The following is a 15077-nucleotide window of genomic DNA, read 5'->3' as shown; positions in this document are numbered from 1 at the left end:
AAAAGTGCGCCATGGCTGTGTAGGAATGCCTCAAATGGCCACACACCTTCCTGGCCTGCTTCAGGACGTCCTGTAAGCCTGGGTACTTATGCACAAAGCGTTGTGCCATGCATGGCACATTTGTGTAATCTGATCGTACATGTGTCAACTTGCCCAATTTCAATGCCACCACCAAATTACTTCCGTTGTCAGAAACCACTTTGCCGATCTCCAGTTGGTGCGGAGTCAGCCACTGATCCACCTGTGCGTTCAGGGCGGACAGGAGTGCTGGTCCGGTGTGACTCTCTGCTTTCAGGCAAGTCAACCCCAAGACGGTGTGACACTGCCGTATCCGGGATGTGGAATAGTACCTGCGGAGCTGGGGGGGTGCCGTTGATGTGGAGCAAGATGCAGCAGCAGAAGAGGACTCAGCCGAGGAGGTTATGGAAGAGGATGGAGTAGGAGGAGTAGAGGAGGTGGCAGCAGGCCTGTCTGCAAGTCGTGGCGGTGTCACCAACTCCTCCTCTGCAGAGCCATGCATTCCATGCTTGGCAGCCGTCAGCAGGTTTACCCAATGCGCAGTGTAGGTGTACCTGCCCTGACCATGCTTTGCAGACCAGCTATCAGTGGTCATATGGACCCTTGCCCCAACACTGTGTGCCAGACATGCCATTACTTCCTTTTGCACAATCGAGTACCGGTTGGGGATTGCCTTTTGTGGAAAGAAATTTCAGCCGGGTACCTTCCACTGCGGTGTCCCAATAGCTACAAATATTTTGAACGCCTCAGACTCCACCAGCTTGCATGGTAAAAGCTGGCGGGCTAAGAGTTCAGACAAGCCAGCTGTCAGACGCCGGGCAAGGGGGTGACTGTGACATTGGCTTCTTACGCTCAAACATGTCCTTGACAGACACCTGACTGTGGGCAGATGAGCAGGAACTGCTCCGGAAGAGAGTCGGAGTGGTGGATAGTTGAGAGGGGGCAAGGAGGACAGCAGTGGTTGACGTGGCTGAAGATGCTGGACCAGGAGGAGGATGGCGGCTTTGAGTTTGTGTGCTGCTTCTACTCATGTGTTGATCCCATAGGCGTTTGTGATGTGCGATCATGTGCCTTCGCAAAGCAGTTGTACCTAGGTGGGTGTTGGACTTCCCACGACTCAGTTTCTTTTGGCACAGGTTGCAAATGGCATCGCTGTTGTCAGAGGCAGACACACAAAAAAAATGCCACACTGCTGAGCTCTGTGATGACGGCATTCTGGTGGTGGCAACAGCATGCGTTGATTGGCGTGCTGTCTGCCTGCTCGATCAGTACTTGTGCATGTAGGGAGCTAGTAAGCTGAGAGATGTGTGGTGGTTTGCTCGCAGCCCATTGCCACACGATCAATTTTTTAGCTATCAATATGATGGTGTTTAGGAAGCGGTCATGTGAGGTGCTCCGTGTGTGACCCCTAAGAAAGAAGGCCTCCTGAACCGTGAGGACTATAGGTGTGCCACAGATCTTTGACAGCCAAAACTGGACTCTACCCCAGTATTGGGCTATTTTTGGGCAGCTCCAGAATAGATGCTTAACATCTGGTCTAGGTGAGGAGCATTTGAGACATATGTCTAATGCCTCTGGGATCCATTTGGCCTGCAGGTGGGGGGTTATGTAACTTAGGTGTATAAATCTAAGATGCATCTCCCTATGTGAGGTTGCAAGGGTACTTTTCGCTACTAGTTTAAAGCTATCAGAGATCATGTCCTTGGTGACATCGATGTCAGCGTGTTGTTTCCATTTGGCACTCAGGTGTTGTAAGGTCTCAGTGGTTTTGCCCTCCAAGATTGAACCGTAAATGTATGAGATAGAATGCAGCCCTTGTTTAGTCAGTGAGCAGATGGTGTCAATCGGGGTATTAGTTTTGTCACAAAGCCCTTCAGAAAGCAACTTATGCGTGTAGTGAGTAGCCTGAAGGTATGCAAATGTGCTATGTCTTGGAAGATCAAATCTGTCTTGTAAGTGGGTTAGTGAGAATACCTTGGTCGTGAGCGGGCCAATCAGTTGTGAGATTGCAGTTAGTCCCCTCTCTCCCCATATGGCAAAGGTTCTAGTGGTCATATCCGGAAGAAAGGTGGGGTTGCCCTGTAGTGGAAGGTGTTTAGTGATTTCAGGAGAGAGTTTCCAGTGTTTGCATAATGTTTTCCAGGCTCTGAGCGGGTCTTTGAATAAAATATTGTCTCTGATATGGTCAGGAAGAGTGTGTAAGGGGGCATGTGGCAAGAATGCTAAATGAAGCGGATGTGCTAATGATCTCTCGAGGTGTTCATCGTTAAAAACTGATGTACGTGCCAACCAGTCAAAGACTAGTTTTGCTAACGTCGCCCAGTTATACCACTCTACAATCGGGAGTTTCAGTCCCCCTTTATCAAATGGTAGGGCTAGTTTCATTCTGCTAATTCTGCGTTTCTTAGAGTTCCACACGAATGTGTCAAAAGCGCTAATGATGCTCCCTAAGTCTTTCTGCGTTAGCAGGAAGGGAAGCAGTTGTAAAGGGTATAACAGTTTGGGCATTGCTATCATTTTAATTAAGCTCACTCGGCCCGACAAGGCAATTTAGCCCAACTCTTTAAGAGTGTTCTGATCTGCGTAATTACTGGTGGGATATTTAATTTGTAAATTAAATTCGGGTTAACATGCAAACGGAGACCCAAATATTTGAATGAGCCGTCTGTGACCCTGAGTTTATCTGGCATTGGTGTGGATGGGCATGTTTTGGTGAGGTAAGTCAGTTCAGATTTGTCCAGGTTTACTTTGTATCCTGAAATAGCTCCAAACTGGTGGAACATGGAGATCAGTTTAGGGATGTTAATGGTTGGGTTATTTACGTATAGGAGTAGGTCGTCTGCATATAGTGATAAGTGCATTGAGTGGGATCCTATCTGTAGTGCCGGTATCATGTTCCTTATATATATAGCTAGGGGCTCTATGGCAAAATTGAATAAGAGAGGGGAGAGAGGACACCCCTGCCTAGTTCCCCGTCCAAGATAGAAAGGGTGAGATACTGAGCCATTTACTATAATTAAAGTGCATGGGTTATGGTATAGTGTTTGTATAAGATTATGAAAGTTTCCAGTTATGCCAAATTTTTGCATAGTGATCAGGAGATGATCCCACTCCACCCTGTCGAATGCCTTTTCGGCGTCGACAGAGAGGAGGCACGCCTCACGAGGTGTCTCCAGGTGAGTTTGGTTGCCATTGTTACCTCCCTGTCTCTCCCGCCAATAATGGTCTATAACTGCTAGGGTTTTGCGGATATTGGCAACCGAAGAACGGTGTTTCATGAAACCTTTTTGGTCTTTGTGTATGACCGTACCTAATACTGACGCTAGTCTAGTTGCCAGAACTGAGGTGAATAGTTTGTATTCATTGTTTAAGAGTGCTATTGGCCTATAAGATGTTGGAACCGTCGGGTCTCTACCTGGTTTCAGGATTAGACACATAAGTGCATCCACGAAGTCAGCTGGGGGCGTCCGTGAACCCTGTAAGTATGCCGTGAAAGTTTGTGCCAGAAGGGGACTAAGTTCCTGTTGCAGGAGTTTGTAATATTCAACTGGCAATTTGTCAGGGCCAGGAGTTTTTCCCAATTTGGTCTTTTTGATTGCCCTTAAGACTTCTGGCGGCTGGATTGGGGCATTAAGTTTCTCTAGGTCTTCTGGACTAAGGGTGGGGGAGTAATTTTATCCCAGAAATGTTCCTTGTCACTCTGTGTGCTTGGGTGGGCTGTGTAGAGTGTGGAGTAGAAGTTTAAAAATTCATTTGTGATTGAGTGGGTGTCTGAACGGTATGTCCCTTGCACCTGTATGGATGGGATGATTGATTTCGGGTTGATCAGTTTAACCATATTGGCTAGCAGTCTCCCTGTTTTGTCCCCAAATCTGTAAAACCTGCCTTTTCTATATGTCTGGAAAAGGCGGTCCTGTTGGGCCAGGGCATCCTCTCTTAACCTCTTCTTCTCATAGTAGTTGTGTCTATGTCTGGGGGAGGGGTGGGTCAAATATTGGTTATATGCCATTGTAACTTCTGTTGCGGTAACAGTTGCTAACTTTTTCCGCTTGGCGTTGTAGTGCGCTGTGAAACTGGTGATTTGGCCTTGCATAACCGCTTTGGATGCTCCCCAAAACACCCCTGGATTGTCAAAATGTTGTATGTTGAAATTGTAGTATTCCTCCCAGTGAGTTTTTAAATGCTGCCTGAATTCGGTATTGTGGTATAAATAGGTAGGGAATCTCCAATTCGCATAGGTGTGATTGGTGGATCTAAGGCCAAGTTGCAGCTAAATGGGTGCATGGTCCGAAATTATGATGTCCGAGATGTCCGTTTGCTGTATTTGCGTATATAATTGTTTAGAACATAAAAAATAGTCAATGCGTGATAGCGTTTTGTGCGTTTTTGAGGCACATGTAAAATCTCTTCTAGTCGGGTGGCACGAGCACCATGAATCTATGAGGCCTAGTGAGGTCTTGAAGGTGGCTATAATTGCCGTCTCCTTTTTCTTTTTTTAGCATAGATTTTCTCCTGTCGTTTTGTGTGGTTGTCAGCCCTACGGTCCAGTGGTAAGTCCTGTGCCAGATTATAATCTCCTCCTAGCAGTAGTGGTTTGTCTGTATGTGTAGTTAGGATGGTCTGAAGGGTGTGCCAAAATTGAGGGTTTAGTTGATTAGGGCCATAGATGTTAACTAAGTTGTATGATTGATCGTCTATGGACAGATTGGCTATAATGTATCTTCCTCCCTGATCTATTGTGATGGGGTGGATTTGTACTGAAAGTCCCTTTCTGACAAGTATCGCTACTCCCCTCTTCCTTCCCTCGGTGGGAGTGTAGAAGACTTTGTCTACCCAACGGCACTGTAATTTCTCATGCTCAGGTTCCATGAGATGCGTCTCTTGCAAGAGGGCAACGTCTGCACGGAGGCGCCTCAGGTGCTGTAACACCATGCTGCATTTGGCTGGGGAGGTAATACCTCCCACATTCCAAGAAATTATCTTAAGCAAATGTGGCATGGTGCTGATAGATAGAGGGTAAATGTGATAGATACTTAGAAGTGGGTGTATAAGTTGCGGAGTTATACTGTCTCAGGCCATGAAGGTTGAAGGTGGTGAGGACATCAGAAGGGGGAGTCGAGGGTAGACAGGGAGGCATATCAAGGCAAGACATGTGAGGCTGAGGTGTGTTTGTGTGGGGTGATATTGACTTACTATCCAAGCGTTCCACATTCAGGTGTCTGGGCGGAATCCGGGTTCTCCTCAAATGATCTAGGGAGGTAAAACAGTACATTTGTGATATTCTGGCAAGTTTGACAGTAACATTATACAAGACATAGTGCAATGGATTGGGAGAGGGAAAGGAAAAGGAAGGGCAGCGTAAATGAAACACACGCAGAATTAAGTGGGTAAGGGAGCACTCATGGGAGGGGTGGCGAGTTGGTTTTGAACCCAAATGACATTCAAGTATAAACATTTAAGAGTAAATACTTAAACACCGGATGTCCTAACTGGAAACCTTTGGCAACTTTGCAAATAACGTCATACATAACATGGTGAGGTGGGGGAGGAGAGAAGGAAGGGCAGAACAAGTCCGTCACACTCAGAGTTGAGAAGATTGAACAGCATCGATGGGGTAAATGGAAGATTGACTTTAGTCTCTTGTGGGATTGAAATATGGACAACTTGGGAGGTGTGACAATAGCAAGAGGGGAGAGCAACACAGACAAAAACAAAACATATAAAAACAAATACTTAGACTTTAGATTGAGTAAGATCAGTGATCTTAATGTCCCGGCTTCCATTTTATCAAATGGACAGGCCAAGGTGGCAAACATTGGACTGTGTATTCCTTTCAGCCTTCTTCATGGCGGGCTTCCGTATCAAGGAACACCTGTAGTTGTTGCGGGGTCGTGAAGAACTTGGCACCCCCAGGTGTTGTCAGTCTCAGCTTAGCAGGGTAGAGAAGTGAGGCCTGACGGCCCATGAAGTGAAGTTTAGAACAAAGAGGAGCAAACTCCTTCCGTTTTCTAGCCACCTCAGCAGAAAAGTCCTGAAAGAGGAGGAGTTTGTGGCCTTCAAAGAGGAGGTCAGGTTGGGATCTGTATGCTTTCAGAACTGCCATCTTCTCTTGATATCTGATTAACTTGAAGATCACCTGTCTCGGTCTTTGATTGGGTCTGGCAGGTGGGTGATCAGGCCCTATTCTATGTGCTCGTTCTATGTCTAGAGGCATAGTTTCTTGGTCCATCTTCAACAACTTAGGTAGTGTGTAAGCTGTAAATTCCAAAAGATCCTTGTTTTTAATCGATTCTGGGACCCCAACAATCCTTAAATTGTTGCGGCGGGATCTATTCTCGAGGTCCTCGAGCTTATCCTGTAACGAGGAATTCTGTCGTTCTAAGCATTGTACAGCTATGGAAGAAGTGTGTTGAGAATCCTCTACATCCGATATCCTCTGCTCTGCATGCTGAAGTCTGGTAGAGTATTGGCGTATCTCAGTAGTGAGAGTGTCCATTCCCGCCTGTAACGTGTCCATTTTGGGGAGGAAAAAAGCTTTGAGGTCTTGAAGTAAGTCTGGTGGTGGCTCTAGGCTAATGTCCCTTTGGGCGGGGGTGGCTGGCTCTGGCTGTATCTCCTCTGCTTTTTTCTTATTCTTGTCTGATGCTTTTTGCTTGCCTGCCATGATAGGTATGGCTTGTGATGCTGACACTTTGAAGTACTTGTCTACTTTCATAGGGGGTGACGTTGTGTGTCTCTTTCCTATGTGTAGATGAAGGTTATCCCCTGGAGTAAGGCTTGAGGTAGCTGGAGAGGTAGCTATTGTGGTATTTGTCAGGTTGCAGAAGAAAAAGGCACCCTTTTAAAATTTAGGGTTGGCAGGGAGCGTATTGTTGCTGTACTAGGCTGGGGAGGAGATTTGAACCCAGGGTTGTGCAACGGGTCTGGATGGAAAGGATATAGATGACACTGTTGTATAATAACGTTCCTGCAGGTCACCCAGACTCTCTGGTTGTTCAAAGTCTGGAGTCTGCAGTGTGCTATGAAACGTGCACTTTCTGTGGTCTTGGATTGGTTGTTAAATAAGGTGGGTTGCGTGCACCCACTGACAGACACAGTCCCAATGACTAGTAGAATAAAATTAAAGTTATGCCCGGATTCTCAATTTCTACCTGGCTCCTGTTGTGGGGGGCTATAGTAAGAGGCAATTCCAGTCCGGTAGTGAGGCACAGAAGGGGCGCAATCCGGTCTTTTCACCCAGTCAGCTCTTATCTGTGATGTGGGTCTTGTATTAGGAACCTCTCTCTCCCTTATGTATTTTTCTGTGTGGTATGTGCAGCGCTGCAGTTATGTGTGTTGCGCTTCTTGTCCCCCTGCAGAATGCTAAGATGGCGGTTTCCCGCCAGAGGCCAGACTCACCCCTCTGCTCTCAAAGTCGGCTTGAGGCTTGCCGTGGACACCCACAATCTTCCTGGTCTATCTCTGTACCACCCCGGTTCAAGATCGGGTCTGTCTCTTAGTGGTGCTCTTTTCTTTAGTTTTAGCCGCTCTCCTCCTTCTGTTACTAGCGACTATGGCAGTGGGGGAATCAGATGACGAATTCCATGCTGGCTATGCTCCAGACAGGTAGTGCTCCCTCCTGTCATGGAGATCAGCTTTTTCAGGCTTTTTAATTGCTTTTTAGCCAAGTTTGATGAGTCACAGGTACCGGATGCTCTTTTCCCTGCGTCCACACTCAGCGCCCGCCTACCGGAAGTCCTTTGTTGATGCTTTTTACTCCTTTCTTATCACCGCACTACTTGGCTATTCTTTAAACTGAATTGTGGGTGTGGTGAGGGGCGTATTTATAGGCATTTTGAGGTTTGGGAAACTTTGCCCCTCCTGGTAGGATTGTATATCTCATACGTCACTAGCTCATGGACTCTTGCCAATATGAAAGAAATTAATTTATCAGGTAAGTTCTTACATAAATTATGTTTTTCCTAAGGTTTCTTCCCTTCATTGCAGGACGTTTTGTATATTAATTGAAATACATCTGTAAAGCTCAAGCGTGTACCAAAGTTATTACCCCTATAAGGAATACAAAGGGAAGCTAGATAAAAGGCAGTGGATTGTTTAACAAACCAGATTGGTTAAAATTAAGGGTATAAGGCAGTCCTAAGGGTTAAAAAACCTTAAAGGAACAGAAGGAGGCTGCTATAAGAGAAAGAAGAAGGGTTCAAGAAAGAAAAAAAAAAAGGGTGATTGTAGTTAAAGATCATTATAGGAGTCCGTTGGAGGAACTGTAATAATAAATTACTGCTGGAAGTACTTATAACTCCAAAAAAACACCAAACAAGGAGAGTTGGATGTGTGATAAATTTAAGGATATATATGGTATTCAGCAAGGAAAATCTCTAGACTCCTTAGGTCTGCACTAAATCCTATTATATCCTTGTTATATCCTATAAAGTCGCTGTACAAACTCCGAGGAGGGATCTCCCCAAACACACCCAGTGTATGCTGTGTAGGAATGAGAGTTGTAGCAGGAAACATATAAATGTTTGAAATATATATCACAACAAGTAATGTCCAGTAATCAACAGGTGCACATACCTCCGTTTCCTCTGACTCATCAGTGAACAATCCGAAGCCGAATCAGCAATGTCCTTATTTCAAGTTGGCTTGAAATAACTCCGGTGCTCCTCGCTTTCTTTGTGGTTACTTATAAATCCCTCATAAGCAGTGTCCAACAAATAGGACCAAGACGGCTGCTAAGAAATTGGCTAAACAGGATAAAATGGGTAAAACAACTAATCAACACACACCTAAAGTGGATATGTATTTTAAAGCATCAGACTCCTCTCTATTAAATCGCTCTTCAGTTAACCAATCGCTGGCAAAACAATTATCTTGTACCCCGGAGCCCAAGACATCTTCATTAACAAGAGCGGACCTTTTGTCCCTGCCTGCAAAAGCCGACATTCAAACTCTGCTAGAAGAAATTAGCAAAGTTAAACAATGTATAAAGAATGAATTCTCTACAATAAAACAAGAAATAACAGACATTGGCAAAAGGGTGGCACAACTAGAAGAGGTAAATGAAACCTTTTCTAGCTTGACGGATTCAATGGCGCAACAAATAAGCCAACACAAGGAGGCAATAGCAACTTTACAAAACCAAGCAGAGGATATGGAAAATAGGCAGAAGAGACTCAACTTAAGGATCAGAGGGATTTCAGAAGTCATATTGCCAACAAATCTTGAGCAATACTTGCTTCAAATTTTTGCCTCCTTAACCAATAATGAAGCATATACAGAAAGGACTTTGGAGCGATGTCAAAGAGCAATAAGATCTAGGTATAAAAATGGAGAACCCCCTAGAGATAATTAATTTTGCCCACTTTAAAGATGAGGAGGACATAATTCAAGCAGCAAGAAAACAACAAAATATATTCCTCGAAGGCCAGCCTATACAGATCTTTTTGGATCTATGCCCAATGACTCTACAAAGAAGAAAAGACCTTAGGTTTTTAACTTTGCATCTCCGTCAACTAAATATACCTTATAGATGGGACTTCCCTTTTGACCTAAAAGCCACGACCAATGGAAAAACTGCAAATTTGCTCTCATTAGAAGACCTTGAAACGTTCTGTGCTACCTTGGAGATAAGCCCCCCTGAATGCCCCCCATCAAACAACCAAGAGCAGAGGAGGATAACCCCCCACAAAGGGCAGGACCTTTACAGATTCCAATAAATCAACAATGGCATAAAATTCCTTTCAGCAAAAAACAGCAAGTTAAAGCCATTGTTCATAAAGAACCAGTGACCACTGTTAACAATTGATCACTCAGTGACTATAATTGACTACAATTACGTTGTTTAGCCATTAGTGAATTAATGATATATAGAGAAGGAGGGGTAGACATTTCCTCCTTTTTTTTTCTTTCCCGAGTTGATATGACCTCAATATTGAGGTAACACGATTTTTTTAATACTATTTATTTTTTATGTTTTTATTCTCACACTATTTTATACACTGTATGTGTTATAATTCACATGTGTGGGGGATTCCTCCCCCCTTTTTTTTGTTTGTTCCTTCTCCTCATATGTAGCAATTAGTATTACTAGCTTGACCATAAATAAAGAAGGAGAGAAGAAGGGAAAGAAAGGAGAATGGGAAGGTAGAGGAAGGATGGGATGGAAGAGAAGTAAGGGAAGAAGGGGGAAGGGCAAGAAAAAGAAAAAAAGGAAATAAGTAGAAGAGGGGGAAAGTGTAGGGTAAAAGATAAAAGTAGGAGAGAAAGGGGTAAGGTGTCAAAGCAGAGTCATAATTACATTTAGTTAATAAACTTTAAGCTAATCACATTCAATTTGACAAACCAGGGGATTGACTTCCTATTAATTTTTCTATGTTAAATATCCTTTCATAGGGTTGCCTTAGGGGGAAAAGGGTTTTTCGGTTTTATTTTCCCGTCTGTAGGTCAATGTGGGGTTTGTGTGGGATGTTGTGTTGTGTGGGATTTTTTATTTAATTTTTTTCTCCCTCTCTCTCTCTGGGTCTCACCCGCTTATGATTCGAATTACGATGCATGGTCCATAACTGAGAAGCCTTAAATGGATATAAGAAAGATACAGATAATATACCAAAATGAAAACAGAATTTATGTTTACCTGATAAATTTCTTTCTCCTATGGTGTGTCCGGTCCACGGCTTCATCCTTACTTGTGGGATATTCTCTTCCCCTACAGGAAATGGCAAAGAGAGCACACAGCAAGAGCTGTCCATATAGCCCCCCCCCTCTGGCTCCGCCCCCCAGTCATTCGACCGACGGTTAGGAGAAAAAGGAGAAACTATAGGGTGCTGTGGTGACTGTAGTGTACAGAAATAAAAATTTTAAACCTGACTAAAAGCCAGGGCGGGCCGTGGACCAGACACACCGTAGGAAAAAGAAATTTATCAGGTAAACATAAATTCTGTTTTCTCCTACATTGGTGTGTCCGGTCCACGGCTTCATCCTTACTTGTGGGAACCAATACCAAAGCTTTAGGACATGGATGAAGGGAGGGAACAAGTCAGGTTACCTAAACGGAAGGCACCACGGCTTGCAAAACTTTTCTCCCAAAAACAGCCTCCGAAGAAGCATAAGTATCGAATTTGTAAAATTTGGCAAAAGTATGCAGAGAAGACCAAGTCGCTGCCTTACAGACCTGATCAACAGAAGCCTCGATCTTGAAGGCCCATGTGGAAGCCACAGCTCTAGTAGAGTGAGCTATAATTTGTTCAGGAGGCTGCCGTCCGGCAGTCTCATAAGCCAATCGGATGATGCTTTTCAGCCAAAAAGAAAGAGAGGTAGCAGTAGCTTTCTGCCCTCTCCTCTTACCAGAATAAACGACAAACAAGGATGATGTCTGTCTGAAATCCTTTGTTGCTTCTAAATAGAATTTTAAAGCACGGACCATATCTAGGTTGTGTAACAAACGTTCCTTCTTCGAAACTGGATTCGGACACAGAGAAGGAACAACTATTTCCTGGTTAATATTCCTGTTGGAGACCACCTTAGGAAGAAAACCAGGCTTGGTACGTAAAACTACCTGATCTGTATGGAATACCAGATAGGGAGAAGTACACTGCAAAGCAGATAATTCAGAAACTCTTCTAGCAGAAGAAATAGCAACCAAAAACAGAACTTTCCAAGATAGTAACTTAATATCTATGGAATGCATGGGTTCAAACGGAACCCCCTGAAGAACTGAAAGAACTAAATTTAGACTCCAAGGAGGAGTCATAGGTCTGTAGACAGGCTTGATTCTAACTAACGCCTGTACAAACGCCTGTACATCTGGCACGGCTGCCAGACGTTTGTGTAACAAAACAGACAGAGCAGATATCTGTCCTTTTAAAGAACTAGCTGACAAACCTTTATCCAAACCTTCTTGGAGAAAGGAAAGAATCCTAGGAATTTTAATTTTACTCCAAGAGAATCCCTTGGATTCACACCAACGGATATATTTTTGCCATATCTTATGGTAAATTTTCCTAGTTACAGGTTTTCTGGCTTGAACCAGAGTATCTATAACTGAATCTGAAAACCCACGCTTAGATAGAATCAAGCGTTCAATTTCCAAGCAGTCAGTTGCAGAGAGACTAGATTTGGATGTTCGAATGGACCTTGTACTAGAAGATCCTGTCTCAAAGGTAGCTTCCATGGTGGAGCCGATGACATATTCACCAGGTCTGCATACCAGGTCCTGCGTGGCCATGCAGGAGCTATTAGAATCACAGAGGCCTTCTCCTGTTTGATCCTGGCTACAAGCCTGGGGAGGAGAGGGAACGGTGGAAACACATAAGCTAGATTGAACGACCAAGGCGCCACTAATGCATCCACTAGTGTCGCCCTGGGATCCCTGGATCTGGATCCGTATCGAGGAACCTTGAAGTTCTGACGAGACACCATCAGATCCATATCTGGAGTGCCCCATAGTTGAGTTAACTGGGCAAAGACCTCCGGGTGGAGTTCCCACTCCCCCGGATGGAAAGTCTGACGACTCAAATAATCCGCCTACCAGTTGTCTACTCCTGGGATGTGGATTGCAGATAGGTGGCAGGAGTGATCCTCCGCTCATTTGATGATCTTGGATACCTCTCTCATCGCCAAGGAACTCTTTGTTCCCCCCTGATGATTGATGTACGCTACAGTCGTCATGTTGTCCGACTGAAATCTTATGAATCTGGCCTTCGCTAGGTGAGGCCAGGCCAGGAGCGCATTGAATATCGCTCTCAGTTCTAAAATGTTTATCGGGAGGAGAGACTCTTCCCGAGACCATAGACCCTGAGCTTTCAGGGAGTCCCAGACCGCGCCCCAGCCTAAGAGACTGGCGTCGGTCGTGACGATGGCCCACTCTGGTCTGCGGAAACTCATTCCCTGACACAGGTGATCCTGAGTCAACCACCAGCGGAGTGAGTCTCTGGTTACCTGGTCTACTTGAATCTGGGGAGACAAGTCTGCATAATCCCCATTCCACTGTTTGAGCATGCACATTTGTAATGGTCTTAGATGAATTCGAGCAAAAGGAACCACGTCCATTGCTGCAACCATTAATCCTATTACCTCCATGCACTGAGCTATGGAAGGCTGAGGAATAGATTGAAGAACTTGACAAGCGTTTAGAAACTTTAATTTTCTGACCTCTGTCAGAAAAATCTTCATTTCTACAGAATCTATTATTGTTCCCAGAAAAGGAACCCTTGTGGACAGGGAACTCTTTTCTACGTTCACCTTCCACCCATGAGACCTGAGAAAGGCTAGCATAATGTCTGTATGAGCCTTTGTTTTGGAAAGAGACAACGCTTGGATTAGAATGTCATCTAAGTAAGGTGCTACAGCAATGCCCCTCGGTCTTAGAACCGCTAGAAGGGACCCTAGCACCTTTGTGAAAATTCTGGGAGCAGTGGCTAAACCGAATGGAAGAGCCACAAACTGGTAATGTTTGTCCAGAAAGGCGAACCTTAGGAACTGATGATGATCTTTGTGGATAGGGATATGTAGGTACGCATCCTTTAAGTCCACGGTAGTCATATATTGACCCTCCTGGATTGTTGGTAAAATCGTCCGAATGGTTTCCATTTTGAATGATGGAACTCTGAGGAATTTGTTTAGAATTTTTAAATCCAGAATTGGCCTGAAAGTTCCCTCTTTTTTGGGAACTACAAACAGGTTTGAGTAAAAACCCAGACCTTGTTCCGCTGTTGGAACTGGGTGTATCACTCCCATCTTTAATAGGTCTCCTACGCAATGTAAGAATGCCTGTCTCTTTATCTGGTCTGAAGATAAGCGAGACATGTGGAACTTTCCCCTTGGAGGAAGTTCCTTGAATTCTAGAAGATACCCCTGAGAGACTATTTCTAGTGCCCAGGGATCCGGAACATCTCTTGCCCAAGCCTGAGCAAAGAGAGAAAGTCTGCCCCCTACTAGATCCGGTCCCGGATTGGGGGCTACCCCTTCATGCTGTCTTGGTAGCAGCCGCAGGCTTCTTGGCCTGTTTACCCCTGTTCCAGCCTTGCATTGGTTTCCATGCTGGTTTAGGCTGGGAAGTGTTACCCTCTTGTCTAGAGGCTGCAGAGTTAGGAGACGGTCCGTTCCTGAAATTGCGAAAGGAACGAAAATTAGATTTGTTCTTAGCCTTGAAAGGCCTATCCTGTGGGAGGGCATGGCCCTTTCCCCCAGTGATGTCTGAAATAATCTCCTTCAATTCTGGCCCGAAAAGGGTCTTACCTTTGAAAGGAATATTAAGCAATTTTGTTTTGGACGACACATCCGCCGACCAAGATTTTAGCCAAAGCGCTCTGCGCGCCACTATTGCAAAACCTGAATTTTTCGCCGCTAATTTAGCTAATTGAAAAGCGGCATCCAAAATAAAGGAATTAGCCAACTTTAGTGCGTGAATTCTGTCCATGACTTCATCATATGGAGTCTCCTTTTGGAGCGAATTTTCTAGTTCCTCGAACCAAAAAGACGCCGTCGTGGTGACAGGAATAATGCACGAAATTGGTTGGAGAAGGAAACCTTGCTGAACAAATATCTTTTTAAGCAATCCTTCCAATTTTTTTATCCATAGGATCTTTGAAAGCGCAACTGTCCTCAATAGGAATAGTTGTGCGCTTGGCCAACGTTGAAACTGCCCCCTCAACCTTAGGGACCGTTTGCCATGCGTCCCTTCTGGGGTCGACAATGGGGAAAATTTTCTTAAATATAAGAGGTGGAACAAAAGGTATACCTGGCTTCTCCCACTCCTTAGTCACTATGTCCGCCACCCTCTTGGGTATCGGAAAGGCATCAGCGTGCACTGGGATCTCTAAGAATTTGTCCATTTTGCACAACTTCTCTGGAATCACCAAAGAGTCACAATCATCAAGAGTAGTTAGCACCTCCTTAAGCAGGGCGCGGAGATGTTCTAACTTAAATTTAAATGCCACAATATCAGGTTCTGCCTGCTGAGAAACTTTTCCTGAATCAGAAATTTCTCCCTCAGACAGACCCTCCCCCTCACTGCCAATTCAGATTGATGTGAGGGTATAACAGATAAATTATCGTCAGCG

Source organism: Bombina bombina, chromosome 1 (genome assembly GCF_027579735.1).
Source record: "Bombina bombina isolate aBomBom1 chromosome 1, aBomBom1.pri, whole genome shotgun sequence".
Lineage (NCBI taxonomy): Eukaryota > Metazoa > Chordata > Amphibia > Anura > Bombinatoridae > Bombina > Bombina bombina.
The sequence above is the reverse complement of the archived record's forward strand: the minus strand, read 5'-3'. Positions refer to the sequence as shown.